This window comes from Physella acuta, unplaced genomic scaffold (assembly GCF_028476545.2).
Source record: "Physella acuta isolate Inbredline_101_S28 unplaced genomic scaffold, ASM2847654v3 ptg000533l, whole genome shotgun sequence".
Taxonomy (NCBI): Eukaryota; Metazoa; Mollusca; class Gastropoda; family Physidae; genus Physella; species Physella acuta.
The window spans coordinates 512807-528866 of NW_026732052.1; the positions used below are offsets into that span (position 1 = coordinate 512807).

A 16060-nucleotide genomic window follows, 5' to 3' on the forward strand; every position below is an offset into this window, starting at 1 on the left:
TTTTTTAAAAATATATTGTTTATTTTTTCTCAAATAAAAAAAGACGATGGTTGAAAGTTTTTTTCTTGAGTTATTTTTATCAACGAATATTAGTTTTTATTAGTGTGTGTTGCTTATGTCAAATATTTCATGTACACATCAGTATAAAATGCTACTTTTTTGTAATTGTATATCTACGGCCATACAACGTTGAAGATACCGGTTCTCGTCCGATCACCGAAGTCAAGCAACGTCTGGCGTGGTTAGTACTTAGATGGGTGACCGCTTGGGAACACCACGTGCTGTAGATTGAATTTTTTAATTTAATTTTTTTTTAAAATTATGTTTTTTTAATATTACTTTAAAAAAAATATATTGTTTATTTTTTCTCAAATAAAAAAAGACGATGGTTGAAAGTTTTTTCTTGAGTTATTTTTATCAACGAATATTAGTTTTTATTAGTGTGTGTTGCTTATGTCAAATGTTTCATGTACACATCAGTATAAAATGCTACTTTTTTGTAATTGTATAGCTATGGCCATACAACGTTGAAGATACCGGTTCTCGTCCGATCACCGAAGTCAAGCAACGTCTGGCGTGGTTAGTACTTAGATGGGTGACCGCTTGGGAACACCTCGTGCTGTAGATTGAATTTTTTAGTTTTATGTTTATTTTAAAAATATGTTTTTAAATTTTCCGTTTTTTTTAAAAATATATTATTTATTTTTTCTCAAATAAAAAAAGACGATGGTTGAAAATTTTTTTCTTGAGTTATTTTTATCAACGAATATTAGATTTTTTTAGTGTGTGTTGCTTATGTCAAATATTTCATGTACACATCAGAATAAAATGCTACTTTTTTGTAATTGTATAGCTACGGCCATACAACGTTGAAGATACCGGTTCTCGTCCGATCACCGAAGTCAAGCAACGTCTGGCGTGGTTAGTACTTAGATGGGTGACCGCTTGGGAACACCACGTGCTGTAGATTGAATTTTTTAGTTTTATGTTTATTTTAAAAATATGTTTTTAAATTTTCCGTTTTTTTTAAAAAATATATTGTTTATTTTTTCTCAAATAAAAAAAGACGATGGTTGAAAGTTTTTTTCTTGAGTTATTTTTATCAACGAATATTAGTTTTTATTAGTGTGTGTTGCTTATGTCAAATATTTCATGTACACATCAGTATAAAATGCTACTTTTTTGTAATTGTATATCTACGGCCATACAACGTTGAAGATACCGGTTCTCGTCCGATCACCGAAGTCAAGCAACGTCTGGCGTGGTTAGTACTTAGATGGGTGACCGCTTGGGAACACCACGTGCTGTAGATTGAATTTTTTAATTTAATTTTTTTTAAAAATTATGTTTTTTTTAATATTAATTTAAAAAAAAATATATATATTTTTTTTTCTCAAACAAAAAAAGACGATGGTTGAAAGTTTTTTTCTTGAGTTATTTTTATCAACGAATATTAGTTTTTATTAGTGTGTGTTGCTTATGTCAAATATTTCATGTACACATCAGTATAAAATGCTACTTTTTTGTAATTGTATATCTACGGCCATACAACGTTGAAGATACCGGTTCTCGTCCGATCACCGAAGTCAAGCAACGTCTGGCGTGGTTAGTACTTAGATGGGTGACCGCTTGGGAACACCACGTGCTGTAGATAGAATTTTTTAATTAATTTTTTTTTTAAATTATGTTTTTTAATTTTACTTTAAAAAAAATATTTTATATTTTTTCTCAAATAAAAAAAGACGATGGTTGAAAGTTTTTTTCTTGAGTTATTTTTATCAACGAATATTAGTTTTTATTAGTGTGTGTTGCTTATGTCAAATATTTCATGTACACATCAGTATAAAATGCTGCTTTTTTGTAATTGTATATCTACGGCCATACAACGTTGAAGATACCGGTTCTCGTCCGATCACCGAAGTCAAGCAACGTCTGGCGTGGTTAGTACTTAGATGGGTGACCGCTTGGGAACACCACGTGCTGTAGATTGAATTTTTTAATTTAATTTTTTTTTTAAATTATGTTTTTTTAATTTTCCGTTTTTTTAAAAATATATTGTTTATTTTTTCTCAAATAAAACAAGACGATGGTTGAAAGTTTTTTTCTTGAGTTATTTTTATCAACGAATATTAGTTTTTATTAGTGTGTGTTGCTTATGTCAAATATTTCATGTACACATCAGTATAAAATGCTACTTTTTTGTAATTGTATATCTACGGCCATACAACGTTGAAGATACCGGTTCTCGCCCGATCACCGAAGTCAAGCAACGTCTGGCGTGGTTAGTACTTAGATGGATGACCGCTTGGGAACACCACGTGCTGTAGATTGAATTTTTTAGCTTTATTCTATTTTTAATTATTTCAAAAAATGTACTCTTTTTAAAAAGTGTATTTCTTAATTTTTCTAAAATAAAAACAGACTATGGTTGAAAGTTTTTTTCTTGAGTTATTTTTATCAACGAATATTAGTTTTTATTAGTGTGTGTTGCTTATGTCAAATATTTCATGTACACATCAGTATAAAATGCTACTTTTTTGTAATTGTATATCTACGGCCATACAACGTTGAAGATACCGGTTCTCGTCCGATCACCGAAGTCAAGCAACGTCTGGCGTGGTTAGTACTTAGATGGGTGACCGCTTGGGAACACCACGTGCTGTAGATTGAATTTTTTAATTTAATTTTTTTTTTAAATTATGTTTTTTTAATTTTCCGTTTTTTTAAAAATATATTGTTTATTTTTTCTCAAATAAAAAAAGACGATGGTTGAAAGTTTTTTTCTTGAGTTATTTTTATCAACGAATATTAGTTTTTATTAGTGTGTGTTGCTTATGTCAAATATTTCATGGACACATCAGTATAAAATGCTACTTTTTTGTAATTGTATATCTACGGCCATACAACGTTGAAGATACCGGTTCTCGTCCGATCACCGAAGTCAAGCAACGTCTGGCGTGGTTAGTACTTAGATGGGTGACCGCTTGGGAACACCACGTGCTGTAGATTGAATTTTTTAATTTAATTTTTTTTTTAAAATTATGTTTTTTTAATATTACTTTAAAAAAAATATATTGTTTATTTTTTCTCAAATAAAAAAAGACGATGGTTGAAAGTTTTTTCTTGAGTTATTTTTATCAACGAATATTAGTTTTTATTAGTGTGTGTTGCTTATGTCAAATATTTCATGTACACATCAGTATAAAATGCTACTCTTTTGTAATTGTATAGCTATGGCCATACAACGTTGAAGATACCGGTTCTCGTCCGATCACCGAAGTCAAGCAACGTCTGGCGTGGTTAGTACTTAGATGGGTGACCGCTTGGGAACACCACGTGCTGTAGATTGAATTTTTTAGTTTTATTTTTATTTTAAAAATATGTTTTTTTAAATTTTCCGTTTTTTTTAAAATATATTGTTTATTTTTTCTCAAATAAAAAAGACGATGGTTGAAAGTTTTTTCTTGAGTTATTTTTATCAACGAATATTAGTTTTTATTAGTGTGTGTTGCTTATGTCAAATATTTCATGTACACATCAGTATAAAATGCTACTTTTTTGTAATTGTATATCTACGGCCATACAACGTTGAAGATACCGGTTCTCGTCCGATCACCGAAGTCAAGCAACGTCTGGCGTGGTTAGTACTTAGATGGGTGACCGCTTGGGAACACCACGTGCTGTAGATAGAATTTTTTAATTAATTTTTTTTTTAAATTATGTTTTTTAATTTTACTTTAAAAAAAAATATTTTATATTTTTTCTCAAATAAAAAAAGACGATGGTTGAAAGTTTTTTTCTTGAGTTATTTTTATCAACGAATATTAGTTTTTATTAGTGTGTGTTGCTTATGTCAAATATTTCATGTACACATCAGTATAAAATGCTGCTTTTTTGTAATTGTATATCTACGGCCATACAACGTTGAAGATACCGGTTCTCGTCCGATCACCGAAGTCAAGCAACGTCTGGCGTGGTTAGTACTTAGATGGGTGACCGCTTGGGAACACCACGTGCTGTAGATTGAATTTTTTAATTTAATTTTTTTTTTAAATTATGTTTTTTTAATTTTCCGTTTTTTTAAAAATATATTGTTTATTTTTTCTCAAATAAAACAAGACGATGGTTGAAAGTTTTTTTCTTGAGTTATTTTTATCAACGAATATTAGTTTTTATTAGTGTGTGTTGCTTATGTCAAATATTTCATGTACACATCAGTATAAAATGCTACTTTTTTGTAATTGTATATCTACGGCCATACAACGTTGAAGATACCGGTTCTCGCCCGATCACCGAAGTCAAGCAACGTCTGGCGTGGTTAGTACTTAGATGGATGACCGCTTGGGAACACCACGTGCTGTAGATTGAATTTTTTAGCTTTATTCTATTTTTAATTATTTCAAAAAATGTACTCTTTTTAAAAAGCGTATTTCTTAATTTTTCTAAAATAAAAACAGACTATGGTTGAAAGTTTTTTTCTTGAGTTATTTTTATCAACGAATATTAGTTTTTATTAGTGTGTGTTGCTTATGTCAAATATTTCATGTACACATCAGTATAAAATGCTACTTTTTTGTAATTGTATATCTACGGCCATACAACGTTGAAGATACCGGTTCTCGTCCGATCACCGAAGTCAAGCAACGTCTGGCGTGGTTAGTACTTAGATGGGTGACCGCTTGGGAACACCACGTGCTGTAGATTGAATTTTTTAATTTAATTTTTTTTTTAAATTATGTTTTTTTAATTTTCCGTTTTTTAAAAAATATATTGTTTATTTTTTCTCAAATAAAAAAAGACGATGGTTGAAAGTTTTTTTCTTGAGTTATTTTTATCAACGAATATTAGTTTTTATTAGTGTGTGTTGCTTATGTCAAATATTTCATGTACACATCAGTATAAAATGCTACTTTTTTGTAATTGTATATCTACGGCCATACAACGTTGAAGATACCGGTTCTCGTCCGATCACAGAAGTCAAGCAACGTCTGGCGTGGTTAGTACTTAGATGGGTGACCGCTTGGGAACACCACGTGCTGTAGATTGAATTTTTTAATTTAATTTTTTTTTTTAAAATTATGTTTTTTTAATATTACTTTAAAAAAAATATATTGTTTATTTTTTCTCAAATAAAAAAAGACGATGGTTGAAAGTTTTTTCTTGAGTTATTTTTATCAACGAATATTAGTTTTTATTAGTGTGTGTTGCTTATGTCAAATATTTCATGTACACATCAGTATAAAATGCTACTATTTTGTAATTGTATAGCTATGGCCATACAACGTTGAAGATCCCGGTTCTCGTCCGATCACCGAAGTCAAGCAACGTCTGGCGTGGTTAGTACTTAGATGGGTGACCGCTTGGGAACACCGCGTGCTGTAGATTGAATTTTTTAGTTTTATTTTTATTTTAAAAATATGTTTTTTTTAATTTTCCGTTTTTTTTAAAATATATTGTTTATTTTTTCTCAAATAAAAAAGACGATGGTTGAAAGTTTTTTCTTGAGTTATTTTTATCAACGAATATTAGTTTTTATTAGTGTGTGTTGCTTATGTCAAATATTTCATGTACACATCAGTATAAAATGCTACTTTTTTGTAATTGTATATCTACGGCCATACAACGTTGAAGATACCGGTTCTCGTCCGATCACCGAAGTCAAGCAACGTCTGGCGTGGTTAGTACTTAGATGGGTGACCGCTTGGGAACACCACGTGCTGTAGATAGAATTTTTTAATTAATTTTTTTTTTAAATTATGTTTTTTAATTTTACTTTAAAAAAAAATATTTTATATTTTTTCTCAAATAAAAAAAGACGATGGTTGAAAGTTTTTTTCTTGAGTTATTTTTATCAACGAATATTAGTTTTTATTAGTGTGTGTTGCTTATGTCAAATATTTCATGTACACATCAGTATAAAATGCTGCTTTTTTGTAATTGTATATCTACGGCCATACAACGTTGAAGATACCGGTTCCGTCCGATCACCGAAGTCAAGCAACGTCTGGCGTGGTTAGTACTTAGATGGGTGACCGCTTGGGAACACCACGTGCTGTAGATAGAATTTTTTAATTAATTTTTTTTTTAAATTATGTTTTTTAATTTTACTTTAAAAAAAAATATTTTATATTTTTTCTCAAATAAAAAAAGACGATGGTTGAAAGTTTTTTTCTTGAGTTATTTTTATCAACGAATATTAGTTTTTATTAGTGTGTGTTGCTTATGTCAAATATTTCATGTACACATCCGTATAAAATGCTACTTTTTTGTAATTGTATATCTACGGCCATACAACGTTGAAGATACCGGTTCTCGTCCGATCACCGAAGTCAAGCAACGTCTGGCGTGGTTAGTACTTAGATGGGTGACCGCTTGGGAACACCACGTGCTGTAGATTGAATTTTTTAATTAATTTTTTTTTTAAATTATGTTTTTTAATTTTACTTTAAAAAAAAATATTTTATATTTTTTCTCAAATAAAAAAAGACGATGGTTGAAAGTTTTTTTCTTGAGTTATTTTTATCAACGAATATTAGTTTTTATTAGTGTGTGTTGCTTATGTCAAATATTTCATGTACACATCAGTATAAAATGCTACTTTTTTGTAATTGTATATCTACGGCCATACAACGTTGAAGATACCGGTTCTCGTCCGATCACCGAAGTCAAGCAACGTCTGGCGTGGTTAGTACTTAGATGGGTGACCGCTTGGGAACACCACGTGCTGTAGATTGAATTTTTTAGTTTTATGTTTATTTTAAAAATATGTTTTTAAATTTTCTTTTTTTTTTTAAAAATATATTAGTTATTTTTTCTCAAATAAAAAAAGACGATGGTTGAAAGTTTTTTTCTTGAGTTATTTTTATCAACGAATATAAGTTTTTATTAGTGTGTGTTGCTTATGTCAAATATTTCATGTACACATCAGTATAAAATGCTACTTTTTTGTAATTGTATAGCTACGGCCATACAACGTTGAAGATACCGGTTCTCGTCCGATCACCGAAGTCAAGCAACGTCTGGCGTGGTTAGTACTTAGATGGGTGACCGCTTGGGAACACCACGTGCTGTAGATTGAATTTTTTAATTTAATTTTTTTTAAAAATTATGTTTTTTTAATATTAATTTAAAAAAAAATATATATATTTTTTTTCTCAAACAAAAAAAGACGATGGTTGAAAGTTTTTTCTTGAGTTATTTTTATCAACGAATATTAGTTTTTATTAGTGTGTGTTGCTTATGTCAAATATTTCATGTACACATCAGTATAAAATGCTACTTTTTTGTAATTGTATATCTACGGCCATACAACGTTGAAGATACCGGTTCTCGTCCGATCACCGAAGTCAAGCAACGTCTGGCGTGGTTAGTACTTAGATGGGTGACCGCTTGGGAACACCACGTGCTGTAGATTGAATTTTTTAATTTAATTTTTTTTAAAAATTATGTTTTTTTAATATTAATTTAAAAAAAAAAAATATATTTTTTTTTTTCTCAAACAAAAAAAGACGATGGTTGAAAGTTTTTTTCTTGAGTTATTTTTATCAACGAATATTAGTTTTTATTAGTGTGTGTTGCTTATGTCAAATATTTCATGTACACATCAGTATAAAATGCTACTTTTTTGTAATTGTATATCTACGGCCATACAACGTTGAAGATACCGGTTCTCGTCCGATCACCGAAGTCAAGCAACGTCTGGCGTGGTTAGTACTTAGATGGGTGACCGCTTGGGAACACCACGTGCTGTAGATAGAATTTTTTAATTAATTTTTTTTTTAAATTATGTTTTTTAATTTTACTTTAAAAAAAAATATTTTATATTTTTTCTCAAATAAAAAAAGACGATGGTTGAAAGTTTTTTTCTTGAGTTATTTTTATCAACGAATATTAGTTTTTATTAGTGTGTGTTGCTTATGTCAAATATTTCATGTACACATCAGTATAAAATGCTACTTTTTTGTAATTGTATATCTACGGCCATACAACGTTGAAGATACCGGTTCTCGTCCGATCACCGAAGTCAAGCAACGTCTGGCGTGGTTAGTACTTAGATGGTTGACCGCTTGGGAACACCACGTGCTGTAGATTGAATTTTTTAATTTAATTTTTTTTTTAAATTATGTTTTTTTAATTTTCCGTTTTTTTTAAAATATATTGTTTATTTTTTCTCAAATAAAACAAGACGATGGTTGAAAGTTTTTTCTTGAGTTATTTTTATCAACGAATATTAGTTTTTATTAGTGTGTGTTGCTTATGTCAAATATTTCATGTACACATCAGTATAAAATGCTACTTTTTTGTAATTGTATATCTACGGCCATACAACGTTGAAGATACCGGTTCTCGTCCGATCACCGAAGTCAAGCAACGTCTGGCGTGGTTAGTACTTAGATGGGTGACCGCTTGGGAACACCACGTGCTGTAGATTGAATTTTTTAATTTAATTTTTTTTTTAAATTATGTTTTTTTAATATTACATTAAAAAAAAATATATTGTTTATTTTTTCTCAAATAAAAAAAGACGATGGTTGAAAGTTCTTTCTTGAGTTATTTTTATCAACGAATATTCGTTTTTATTAGTGTGTGTTGCTTATGTCAAATATTTCATGTACACATCAGTATAAAATGCTACTTTTTTGTAATTGTATATCTACGGCCATACAACGTTGAAGATACCGGTTCTCGCCCGATCACCGAAGTCAAGCAACGTCTGGCGTGGTTAGTACTTAGATGGGTGACCGCTTGGGAACACCACGTGCTGTAGATGGAATTTTTTAGCTTTATTCTATTTTTAATTATTTCAAAAAATGTACTCTTTTTAAAAATCGTATTTCTTAATTTTTCTAAAATAAAAACAGACTATGGTTGAAAGTTTTTTTCTTGAGTTATTTTTATCAACGAATATTAGTTTTTATTAGTGTGTGTTGCTTATGTCAAATATTTCATGTACACATCAGTATAAAATGCTACTTTTTTGTAATTGTATATCTACGGCCATACAACGTTGAAGATACCGGTTCTCGTCCGATCACCGAAGTCAAGCAACGTCTGGCGTGGTTAGTACTTAGATGGGTGACCGCTTGGGAACACCACGTGCTGTAGATTGAATTTTTTAGTTTTATTCTATTTTTAATTATTTCAAAAAATGTACTCTTTTTAAAAATCGTATTTCTTAATTTTTCTAAAATAAAAACAGACTATGGTTGAAAGTTTTTTTTCTTGAGTTATTTTTATCAACGAATATTAGTTTTTATTAGTGTGTGTTGCTTATGTCAAATATTTCATGTACACATCAGTATAAAATGCTACTTTTTTGTAATTGTATATCTACGGCCATACAACGTTGAAGATACCGGTTCTCGTCCGATCACCGAAGTCAAGCAACGTCTGGCGTGGTTAGTACTTAGATGGGTGACCGCTTGGGAACACCACGTGCTGTAGATAGAATTTTTTAATTAATTTTTTTTTTAAATTATGTTTTTTAATTTTACTTTAAAAAAAAATATTTTATATTTTTTCTCAAATAAAAAAAGACGATGGTTGAAAGTTTTTTTCTTGAGTTATTTTTATCAACGAATATTAGTTTTTATTAGTGTGTGTTGCTTATGTCAAATATTTCATGTACACATCAGTATAAAATGCTACTTTTTTGTAATTGTATATCTACGGCCATACAACGTTGAAGATACCGGTTCTCGTCCGATCACCGAAGTCAAGCAACGTCTGGCGTGGTTAGTACTTAGATGGGTGACCGCTTGGGAACACCACGTGCTGTAGATTGAATTTTTTAATTTAATTTTTTTTTTAAATTATGTTTTTTTAATTTTCCGTTTTTTTAAAAATATATTGTTTATTTTTTCTCAAATAAAACAAGACGATGGTTGAAAGTTTTTTTCTTGAGTTATTTTTATCAACGAATATTAGTTTTTATTAGTGTGTGTTGCTTATGTCAAATATTTCATGTACACATCAGTATAATATGCTACTTTTTTGTAATTGTATATCTACGGCCATACAACGTTGAAGATACCGGTTCTCGTCCGATCACCGAAGTCAAGCAACGTCTGGCGTGGTTAGTACTTAGATGGGTGACCGCTTGGGAACACCACGTGCTGTAGATTGAATTTTTTAATTTAATTTTTTTTTTAAATTATGTTTTTTTAATATTACTTTAAAAAAAAATATATTGTTTATTTTTTCTCAAATAAAAAAAGACGATGGTTGAAAGTTCTTTCTTGAGTTATTTTTATCAACGAATATTAGTTTTTATTAGTGTGTGTTGCTTATGTCAAATATTTCATGTACACATCAGTATAAAATGCTACTTTTTTGTAATTGTATATCTACGGCCATACAACGTTGAAGATACCGGTTCTCGCCCGATCACCGAAGTCAAGCAACGTCTGGCGTGGTTAGTACTTAGATGGGTGACCGCTTGGGAACACCACGTGCTGTAGATTGAATTTTTTAGCTTTATTCTATTTTTAATTATTTCAAAAAATGTACTCTTTTTAAAAATCGTATTTCTTAATTTTTCTAAAATAAAAACAGACTATGGTTGAAAGTTTTTTTCTTGAGTTATTTTTATCAACGAATATTAGTTTTTATTAGTGTGTGTTGCTTATGTCAAATATTTCATGTACACATCAGTATAAAATGCTACTTTTTTGTAATTGTATATCTACGGCCATACAACGTTGAAGATACCGGTTCTCGTCCGATCACCGAAGTCAAGCAACGTCTGGCGTGGTTAGTACTTAGATGGGTGACCGCTTGGGAACACCACGTGCTGTAGATTGAATTTTTTAATTTAATTTTTTTTTTAAATTATGTTTTTTTAATTTTCCGTTTTTTTAAAAATATATTGTTTATTTTTTCTCAAATAAAAAAAGACGATGGTTGAAAGTTTTTTTCTTGAGTGATTTTTATCAACGAATATTAGTTTTTATTAGTGTGTGTTGCTTATGTCAAATATTTCATGTACACATCAGTATAAAATGCTACTTTTTTGTAATTGTATATCTACGGCCATACAACGTTAAAGATACCGGTTCTCGTCCGATCACCGAAGTCAAGCAACGTCTGGCGTGGTTAGTACTTAGATGGGTGACCGCTTGGGAACACCACGTGCTGTAGATTGAATTTTTTAATTTAATTTTTTTTTTTAAATTATGTTTTTTTAATATTACTTTAAAAAAAATATATTGTTTATTTTTTCTCAAATAAAAAAAGACGATGGTTGAAAGTTTTTTCTTGAGTTATTTTTATCAACGAATATTAGTTTTTATTAGTGTGTGTTGCTTATGTCAAATATTTCATGTACACATCAGTATAAAATGCTACTTTTTTGTAATTGTATAGCTACGGCCATACAACGTTGAAGATACCGGTTCTCGTCCGATCACCGAAGTCAAGCAACGTCTGACGTGGTTAGTACTTAGATGGGTGACCGCTTGGGAACACCACGTGCTGTAGATTGAATTTTTTAATTTAATTTTTTTTAAAAATTATGTTTTTTTAATATTAATTTTAAAAAAAATATATATTTTTTTTTTCTCAAACAAAAAAAGACGATGGTTGAAAGTTTTTTCTTGAGTTATTTTTATCAACGAATATTAGTTTTTATTAGTGTGTGTTGCTTATGTCAAATATTTCATGTACACATCAGTATAAAATGCTACTTTTTTGTAATTGTATAGCTACGGCCATACAACGTTGAAGATACCGGTTCTCGTCCGATCACCGAAGTCAAGCAACATCTGGCGTGGTTAGTACTTAGATGGGTGACCACTTGGGAACACCACGTGCTGTAGATTGAATTTTTTAGTTTTATTTTTATTTTAAAAATATGTTTTTTTTTAATTTTCCCTTTTTTTTTAAATATATTGTTTATTTTTTCTCAAATAAAAAAGACGATGGTTGAAAGTTTTTTTCTTGAGTTATTTTTATCAACGAATATTATTTTTTATTAGTGTGTGTTGCTTATGTCAAATATTTCATGTACACATCAGTATAAAATGCTACTTTTTTGTAATTGTATATCTACGGCCATACAACGTTGAAGATACCGGTTCTCGTCCGATCACCGAAGTCAAGCAACGTCTGGCGTGGTTAGTACTTAAATGGGTGACCGCTTGGGAACACCACGTGCTGTAGATTGAATTTTTTAATTTAATTTTTTTTTTAAATTATGTTTTTTTAATTTTCCGTTTTTTTAAAAATATATTGTTTATTTTTTCTCAAATAAAAAAAGACGATGGTTGAAAGTTTTTTTCTTGAGTTATTTTTATCAACGAATATTAGTTTTTATTAGTGTGTGTTGCTTATGTCAAATATTTCATGTACACATCAGTATAAAATGCTACTTTTTTGTAATTGTATATCTACGGCCATACAACGTTGAAGATACCGGTTCTCGTCCGATCACCGAAGTCAAGCAACGTCTGGCGTGGTTAGTACTTAGATGGGTGACCGCTTGGGAACACCACGTGCTGTAGATTGAATTTTTTAGTTTTATTTTTATTTTAAAAATGTGTTTTTTTTAATTTTCCGTTTTTTTTAAAAATATATTGTTTATTTTTTCTCAAATAAAAAAGACGATGGTTGAAAGTTTTTTTCTTGAGTTATTTTTATCAACGAACATTAGTTTTTATTAGTGTGTGTTGCTTATGTCAAATATTTAATGTACACATCAGTATAAAATGCTACTTTTTTGTAATTGTATATCTACGGCCATACAACGTTGAAGATACCGGTTCTCGTCCGATCACCGAAGTCAAGCAACGTCTGGCGTGGTTAGTACTTAGATGGGTGACCGCTTGGGAACACCACGTGCTGTAGATTGAATTTTTTAATTAATTTTTTTTTTAAATTATGTTTTTTATTTTACTTTAAAAAAAAATATTTTATATTTTTTCTCAAATAAAAAAAGACGATGGTTGAAAGTTTTTTTCTTGAGTTATTTTTATCAACGAATATTAGTTTTTATTAGTGTGTGTTGCTTATGTCAAATATTTCATGTACACATCAGTATAAAATGCTACTTTTTTGTAATTGTATATCTACGGCCATACAACGTTGAAGATACCGGTTCTCGTCCGATCACCGAAGTCAAGAAACGTCTGGCGTGGTTAGTACTTAGATGGGTGACCGCTTGGGAACACCACGTGCTGTAGATTGAATTTTTTAATTTAATTTTTTTTTTAAATTATGTTTTTTTAATTTTCCGTTTTTTAAAAAATATATTGTTTATTTTTTCTCAAATAAAAAAAGACGATGGTTGAAAGTTTTTTTCTTGAGTTATTTTTATCAACGAATATTAGTTTTTATTAGTGTGTGTTGCTTATGTCAAATATTTCATGTACACATCAGTATAAAATGCTACTTTTTTGTAATTGTATATCTACGGCCATACAACGTTGAAGATACCGGTTCTCGTCCGATCACCGAAGTCAAGCAACGTCTGGCGTGGTTAGTACTTAGATGGGTGACCGCTTGGGAACACCACGTGCTGAAGATTGAATTTTTTAGTTTTATTCTATTTTTAATTATTTCAAAAAATGTACTCTTTTTAAAAATCGTATTTCTTAATTTTTCTAAAATAAAAACAGACTATGGTTGAAAGTTTTTTTTCTTGAGTTATTTTTATCAACGAATATTAGTTTTTATTCGTGTGTGTTGCTTATGTCAAATATTTCATGTACACATCAGTATAAAATGCTACTTTTTTGTAATTGTATATCTACGGCCATACAACGTTGAAGATACCGGTTCTCGTCCGATCACCGAAGTCAAGCAACGTCTGGCGTGGTTAGTACTTAGATGGGTGACCGCTTGGGAACACCACGTGCTGTAGATAGAATTTTTTAATTAATTTTTTTTTTAAATTATGTTTTTTAATTTTACTTTAAAAAAAAATATTTTATATTTTTTCTCAAATAAAAAAAGACGATGGTTGAAAGTTTTTTTCTTGAGTTATTTTTATCAACGAATATTAGTTTTTATTAGTGTGTGTTGCTTATGTCAAATATTTCATGTACACATCAGTATAAAATGCTACTTTTTTGTAATTGTATATCTACGGCCATACAACGTTGAAGATACCGGTTCTCGTCCGATCACCGAAGTCAAGCAACGTCTGGCGTGGTTAGTACTTAGATGGTTGACCGCTTGGGAACACCACGTGCTGTAGATTGAATTTTTTAATTTAATTTTTTTTTTAAATTATGTTTTTTTAATTTTCCGTTTTTTTAAAAATATATTGTTTATTTTTTCTCAAATAAAACAAGACGATGGTTGAAAGTTTTTTTCTTGAGTTATTTTTATCAACGAATATTAGTTTTTATTAGTGTGTGTTGCTTATGTCAAATATTTCATGTACACATCAGTATAAAATGCTACTTTTTTGTAATTGTATATCTACGGCCATACAACGTTGAAGATACCGGTTCTCGTCCGATCACCGAAGTCAAGCAACGTCTGGCGTGGTTAGTACTTAGATGGGTGACCGCTTGGGAACACCACGTGCTGTAGATTGAATTTTTTAATTTAATTTTTTTTTTAAATTATGTTTTTTTAATATTACTTTAAAAAAAAATATATTGTTTATTTTTTCTCAAATAAAAAAAGACGATGGTTGAAAGTTCTTTCTTGAGTTATTTTTATCAACGAATATTAGTTTTTATTAGTGTGTGTTGCTTATGTCAAATATTTCATGTACACATCAGTATAAAATGCTACTTTTTTGTAATTGTATATCTACGGCCATACAACGTTGAAGATACCGGTTCTCGCCCGATCACCGAAGTCAAGCAACGTCTGGCGTGGTTAGTACTTAGATGGGTGACCGCTTGGGAACACCACGTGCTGTAGATTGAATTTTTTAGCTTTATTCTATTTTTAATTATTTCAAAAAATGTACTCTTTTTAAAAATCGTATTTCTTAATTTTTCTAAAATAAAAACAGACTATGGTTGAAAGTTTTTTTCTTGAGTTATTTTTATCAACGAATATTAGTTTTTATTAGTGTGTGTTGCTTATGTCAAATATTTCATGTACACATCAGTATAAAATGCTACTTTTTTGTAATTGTATATCTACGGCCATACAACGTTGAAGATACCGGTTCTCGTCCGATCACCGAAGTCAAGCAACGTCTGGCGTGGTTAGTACTTAGATGGGTGACCGCTTGGGAACACCACGTGCTGTAGATTGAATTTTTTAGTTTTATTCTATTTTTAATTATTTCAAAAAATGTACTCTTTTTAAAAATCGTATTTCTTAATTTTTCTAAAATAAAAACAGACTATGGTTGAAAGTTTTTTTTCTTGAGTTATTTTTATCAACGAATATTAGTTTTTATTAGTGTGTGTTGCTTATGTCAAATATTTCATGTACACATCAGTATAAAATGCTACTTTTTTGTAATTGTATATCTACGGCCATACAACGTTGAAGATACCGGTTCTCGTCCGATCACCGAAGTCAAGCAACGTCTGGCGTGGTTAGTACTTAGATGGGTGACCGCTTGGGAACACCACGTGCTGTAGATAGAATTTTTTAATTAATTTTTTTTTTAAATTGTTTTTTAATTTTACTTTAAAAAAAAATATTTTATATTTTTTCTCAAATAAAAAAAGACGATGGTTGAAAGTTTTTTTCTTGAGTTATTTTTATCAACGAATATTAGTTTTTATTAGTGTGTGTTGCTTATGTCAAATATTTCATGTACACATCAGTATAAAATGCTACTTTTTTGTAATTGTATATCTACGGCCATACAACGTTGAAGATACCGGTTCTCGTCCGATCACCGAAGTCAAGCAACGTCTGGCGTGGTTAGTACTTAGATGGGTGACCGCTTGGGAATACCACGTGCTGTAGATTGAATTTTTTAATTTAATTTTTTTTTTAAATTATGTTTTTTTAATATTACTTTAAAAAAAATATATTGTTTATTTTTTCTCAAATAAAAAAAGACGATGGTTGAAAGTTTTTTCTTGAGTTATTTTTATCAACGAATATTAGTTTTTATTAGTGTGTGTTGCTTATGTCAAAT

At 30.0% G+C, this 16060-nt stretch overlaps 47 non-coding genes across 47 annotated transcripts; all 47 read left to right on the forward strand.

Annotated features, from left to right (window-relative positions):
* The first annotated feature begins 171 nt into the window (after positions 1–171).
* LOC131945289 (5S ribosomal RNA) lies at positions 172–290 on the forward strand. The gene has a single exon (XR_009387136.1). It is a non-coding gene; the product is annotated as a 5S ribosomal RNA (ribosomal RNA).
* A 219-nt stretch (positions 291–509) lies between these two features.
* Positions 510–628, forward strand: LOC131945713 (5S ribosomal RNA). The gene has a single exon (XR_009387548.1). It is a non-coding gene; the product is annotated as a 5S ribosomal RNA (ribosomal RNA).
* Positions 629–851: 223 nt separating this feature from the next.
* Positions 852–970, forward strand: LOC131945593 (5S ribosomal RNA). Its single transcript, XR_009387431.1, has one exon. It is a non-coding gene; the product is annotated as a 5S ribosomal RNA (ribosomal RNA).
* Positions 971–1194: 224 nt separating this feature from the next.
* LOC131945290 (5S ribosomal RNA) lies at positions 1195–1313 on the forward strand. The gene has a single exon (XR_009387137.1). It is a non-coding gene; the product is annotated as a 5S ribosomal RNA (ribosomal RNA).
* A 222-nt stretch (positions 1314–1535) lies between these two features.
* On the forward strand, positions 1536–1654 carry LOC131945500 (5S ribosomal RNA). The gene has a single exon (XR_009387341.1). It is a non-coding gene; the product is annotated as a 5S ribosomal RNA (ribosomal RNA).
* A 216-nt stretch (positions 1655–1870) lies between these two features.
* On the forward strand, positions 1871–1989 carry LOC131945292 (5S ribosomal RNA). The gene has a single exon (XR_009387139.1). It is a non-coding gene; the product is annotated as a 5S ribosomal RNA (ribosomal RNA).
* Positions 1990–2211: 222 nt separating this feature from the next.
* On the forward strand, positions 2212–2330 carry LOC131945764 (5S ribosomal RNA). The gene has a single exon (XR_009387595.1). It is a non-coding gene; the product is annotated as a 5S ribosomal RNA (ribosomal RNA).
* A 219-nt stretch (positions 2331–2549) lies between these two features.
* Positions 2550–2668, forward strand: LOC131945293 (5S ribosomal RNA). Its single transcript, XR_009387140.1, has one exon. It is a non-coding gene; the product is annotated as a 5S ribosomal RNA (ribosomal RNA).
* Positions 2669–2890: 222 nt separating this feature from the next.
* On the forward strand, positions 2891–3009 carry LOC131945294 (5S ribosomal RNA). Its single transcript, XR_009387142.1, has one exon. It is a non-coding gene; the product is annotated as a 5S ribosomal RNA (ribosomal RNA).
* A 220-nt stretch (positions 3010–3229) lies between these two features.
* On the forward strand, positions 3230–3348 carry LOC131945711 (5S ribosomal RNA). The gene has a single exon (XR_009387546.1). It is a non-coding gene; the product is annotated as a 5S ribosomal RNA (ribosomal RNA).
* Positions 3349–3570: 222 nt separating this feature from the next.
* On the forward strand, positions 3571–3689 carry LOC131945501 (5S ribosomal RNA). The gene has a single exon (XR_009387342.1). It is a non-coding gene; the product is annotated as a 5S ribosomal RNA (ribosomal RNA).
* Positions 3690–3906: 217 nt separating this feature from the next.
* On the forward strand, positions 3907–4025 carry LOC131945295 (5S ribosomal RNA). Its single transcript, XR_009387143.1, has one exon. It is a non-coding gene; the product is annotated as a 5S ribosomal RNA (ribosomal RNA).
* Positions 4026–4247: 222 nt separating this feature from the next.
* LOC131945765 (5S ribosomal RNA) lies at positions 4248–4366 on the forward strand. The gene has a single exon (XR_009387596.1). It is a non-coding gene; the product is annotated as a 5S ribosomal RNA (ribosomal RNA).
* A 219-nt stretch (positions 4367–4585) lies between these two features.
* LOC131945296 (5S ribosomal RNA) lies at positions 4586–4704 on the forward strand. The gene has a single exon (XR_009387144.1). It is a non-coding gene; the product is annotated as a 5S ribosomal RNA (ribosomal RNA).
* A 222-nt stretch (positions 4705–4926) lies between these two features.
* LOC131945723 (5S ribosomal RNA) lies at positions 4927–5045 on the forward strand. Its single transcript, XR_009387557.1, has one exon. It is a non-coding gene; the product is annotated as a 5S ribosomal RNA (ribosomal RNA).
* Positions 5046–5266: 221 nt separating this feature from the next.
* Positions 5267–5385, forward strand: LOC131945790 (5S ribosomal RNA). Its single transcript, XR_009387620.1, has one exon. It is a non-coding gene; the product is annotated as a 5S ribosomal RNA (ribosomal RNA).
* A 222-nt stretch (positions 5386–5607) lies between these two features.
* On the forward strand, positions 5608–5726 carry LOC131945502 (5S ribosomal RNA). Its single transcript, XR_009387343.1, has one exon. It is a non-coding gene; the product is annotated as a 5S ribosomal RNA (ribosomal RNA).
* A 217-nt stretch (positions 5727–5943) lies between these two features.
* Positions 5944–6061, forward strand: LOC131945775 (5S ribosomal RNA). Its single transcript, XR_009387606.1, has one exon. It is a non-coding gene; the product is annotated as a 5S ribosomal RNA (ribosomal RNA).
* A 217-nt stretch (positions 6062–6278) lies between these two features.
* On the forward strand, positions 6279–6397 carry LOC131945297 (5S ribosomal RNA). Its single transcript, XR_009387145.1, has one exon. It is a non-coding gene; the product is annotated as a 5S ribosomal RNA (ribosomal RNA).
* A 217-nt stretch (positions 6398–6614) lies between these two features.
* Positions 6615–6733, forward strand: LOC131945298 (5S ribosomal RNA). The gene has a single exon (XR_009387146.1). It is a non-coding gene; the product is annotated as a 5S ribosomal RNA (ribosomal RNA).
* A 224-nt stretch (positions 6734–6957) lies between these two features.
* LOC131945594 (5S ribosomal RNA) lies at positions 6958–7076 on the forward strand. Its single transcript, XR_009387432.1, has one exon. It is a non-coding gene; the product is annotated as a 5S ribosomal RNA (ribosomal RNA).
* Positions 7077–7295: 219 nt separating this feature from the next.
* LOC131945299 (5S ribosomal RNA) lies at positions 7296–7414 on the forward strand. Its single transcript, XR_009387147.1, has one exon. It is a non-coding gene; the product is annotated as a 5S ribosomal RNA (ribosomal RNA).
* A 222-nt stretch (positions 7415–7636) lies between these two features.
* On the forward strand, positions 7637–7755 carry LOC131945503 (5S ribosomal RNA). Its single transcript, XR_009387344.1, has one exon. It is a non-coding gene; the product is annotated as a 5S ribosomal RNA (ribosomal RNA).
* A 217-nt stretch (positions 7756–7972) lies between these two features.
* Positions 7973–8091, forward strand: LOC131945565 (5S ribosomal RNA). Its single transcript, XR_009387404.1, has one exon. It is a non-coding gene; the product is annotated as a 5S ribosomal RNA (ribosomal RNA).
* Positions 8092–8312: 221 nt separating this feature from the next.
* Positions 8313–8431, forward strand: LOC131945301 (5S ribosomal RNA). Its single transcript, XR_009387148.1, has one exon. It is a non-coding gene; the product is annotated as a 5S ribosomal RNA (ribosomal RNA).
* A 220-nt stretch (positions 8432–8651) lies between these two features.
* On the forward strand, positions 8652–8770 carry LOC131945728 (5S ribosomal RNA). The gene has a single exon (XR_009387562.1). It is a non-coding gene; the product is annotated as a 5S ribosomal RNA (ribosomal RNA).
* Positions 8771–8989: 219 nt separating this feature from the next.
* Positions 8990–9108, forward strand: LOC131945302 (5S ribosomal RNA). The gene has a single exon (XR_009387149.1). It is a non-coding gene; the product is annotated as a 5S ribosomal RNA (ribosomal RNA).
* Positions 9109–9328: 220 nt separating this feature from the next.
* Positions 9329–9447, forward strand: LOC131945504 (5S ribosomal RNA). The gene has a single exon (XR_009387345.1). It is a non-coding gene; the product is annotated as a 5S ribosomal RNA (ribosomal RNA).
* Positions 9448–9664: 217 nt separating this feature from the next.
* On the forward strand, positions 9665–9783 carry LOC131945304 (5S ribosomal RNA). Its single transcript, XR_009387151.1, has one exon. It is a non-coding gene; the product is annotated as a 5S ribosomal RNA (ribosomal RNA).
* A 222-nt stretch (positions 9784–10005) lies between these two features.
* On the forward strand, positions 10006–10124 carry LOC131945305 (5S ribosomal RNA). Its single transcript, XR_009387152.1, has one exon. It is a non-coding gene; the product is annotated as a 5S ribosomal RNA (ribosomal RNA).
* Positions 10125–10344: 220 nt separating this feature from the next.
* LOC131945667 (5S ribosomal RNA) lies at positions 10345–10463 on the forward strand. Its single transcript, XR_009387504.1, has one exon. It is a non-coding gene; the product is annotated as a 5S ribosomal RNA (ribosomal RNA).
* Positions 10464–10682: 219 nt separating this feature from the next.
* LOC131945306 (5S ribosomal RNA) lies at positions 10683–10801 on the forward strand. The gene has a single exon (XR_009387153.1). It is a non-coding gene; the product is annotated as a 5S ribosomal RNA (ribosomal RNA).
* A 222-nt stretch (positions 10802–11023) lies between these two features.
* Positions 11024–11142, forward strand: LOC131945663 (5S ribosomal RNA). Its single transcript, XR_009387500.1, has one exon. It is a non-coding gene; the product is annotated as a 5S ribosomal RNA (ribosomal RNA).
* Positions 11143–11362: 220 nt separating this feature from the next.
* Positions 11363–11481, forward strand: LOC131945729 (5S ribosomal RNA). The gene has a single exon (XR_009387563.1). It is a non-coding gene; the product is annotated as a 5S ribosomal RNA (ribosomal RNA).
* A 219-nt stretch (positions 11482–11700) lies between these two features.
* On the forward strand, positions 11701–11819 carry LOC131945766 (5S ribosomal RNA). The gene has a single exon (XR_009387597.1). It is a non-coding gene; the product is annotated as a 5S ribosomal RNA (ribosomal RNA).
* A 224-nt stretch (positions 11820–12043) lies between these two features.
* Positions 12044–12162, forward strand: LOC131945547 (5S ribosomal RNA). Its single transcript, XR_009387387.1, has one exon. It is a non-coding gene; the product is annotated as a 5S ribosomal RNA (ribosomal RNA).
* Positions 12163–12384: 222 nt separating this feature from the next.
* LOC131945307 (5S ribosomal RNA) lies at positions 12385–12503 on the forward strand. The gene has a single exon (XR_009387154.1). It is a non-coding gene; the product is annotated as a 5S ribosomal RNA (ribosomal RNA).
* A 224-nt stretch (positions 12504–12727) lies between these two features.
* On the forward strand, positions 12728–12846 carry LOC131945308 (5S ribosomal RNA). The gene has a single exon (XR_009387155.1). It is a non-coding gene; the product is annotated as a 5S ribosomal RNA (ribosomal RNA).
* Positions 12847–13062: 216 nt separating this feature from the next.
* Positions 13063–13181, forward strand: LOC131945699 (5S ribosomal RNA). Its single transcript, XR_009387535.1, has one exon. It is a non-coding gene; the product is annotated as a 5S ribosomal RNA (ribosomal RNA).
* A 222-nt stretch (positions 13182–13403) lies between these two features.
* LOC131945704 (5S ribosomal RNA) lies at positions 13404–13522 on the forward strand. Its single transcript, XR_009387539.1, has one exon. It is a non-coding gene; the product is annotated as a 5S ribosomal RNA (ribosomal RNA).
* Positions 13523–13742: 220 nt separating this feature from the next.
* Positions 13743–13861, forward strand: LOC131945505 (5S ribosomal RNA). The gene has a single exon (XR_009387346.1). It is a non-coding gene; the product is annotated as a 5S ribosomal RNA (ribosomal RNA).
* Positions 13862–14078: 217 nt separating this feature from the next.
* LOC131945567 (5S ribosomal RNA) lies at positions 14079–14197 on the forward strand. The gene has a single exon (XR_009387406.1). It is a non-coding gene; the product is annotated as a 5S ribosomal RNA (ribosomal RNA).
* Positions 14198–14419: 222 nt separating this feature from the next.
* LOC131945309 (5S ribosomal RNA) lies at positions 14420–14538 on the forward strand. Its single transcript, XR_009387156.1, has one exon. It is a non-coding gene; the product is annotated as a 5S ribosomal RNA (ribosomal RNA).
* A 220-nt stretch (positions 14539–14758) lies between these two features.
* Positions 14759–14877, forward strand: LOC131945669 (5S ribosomal RNA). The gene has a single exon (XR_009387506.1). It is a non-coding gene; the product is annotated as a 5S ribosomal RNA (ribosomal RNA).
* Positions 14878–15096: 219 nt separating this feature from the next.
* On the forward strand, positions 15097–15215 carry LOC131945310 (5S ribosomal RNA). Its single transcript, XR_009387157.1, has one exon. It is a non-coding gene; the product is annotated as a 5S ribosomal RNA (ribosomal RNA).
* A 220-nt stretch (positions 15216–15435) lies between these two features.
* LOC131945506 (5S ribosomal RNA) lies at positions 15436–15554 on the forward strand. The gene has a single exon (XR_009387347.1). It is a non-coding gene; the product is annotated as a 5S ribosomal RNA (ribosomal RNA).
* Positions 15555–15769: 215 nt separating this feature from the next.
* On the forward strand, positions 15770–15888 carry LOC131945628 (5S ribosomal RNA). Its single transcript, XR_009387466.1, has one exon. It is a non-coding gene; the product is annotated as a 5S ribosomal RNA (ribosomal RNA).
* The last annotated feature ends 172 nt before the right edge of the window (positions 15889–16060 follow it).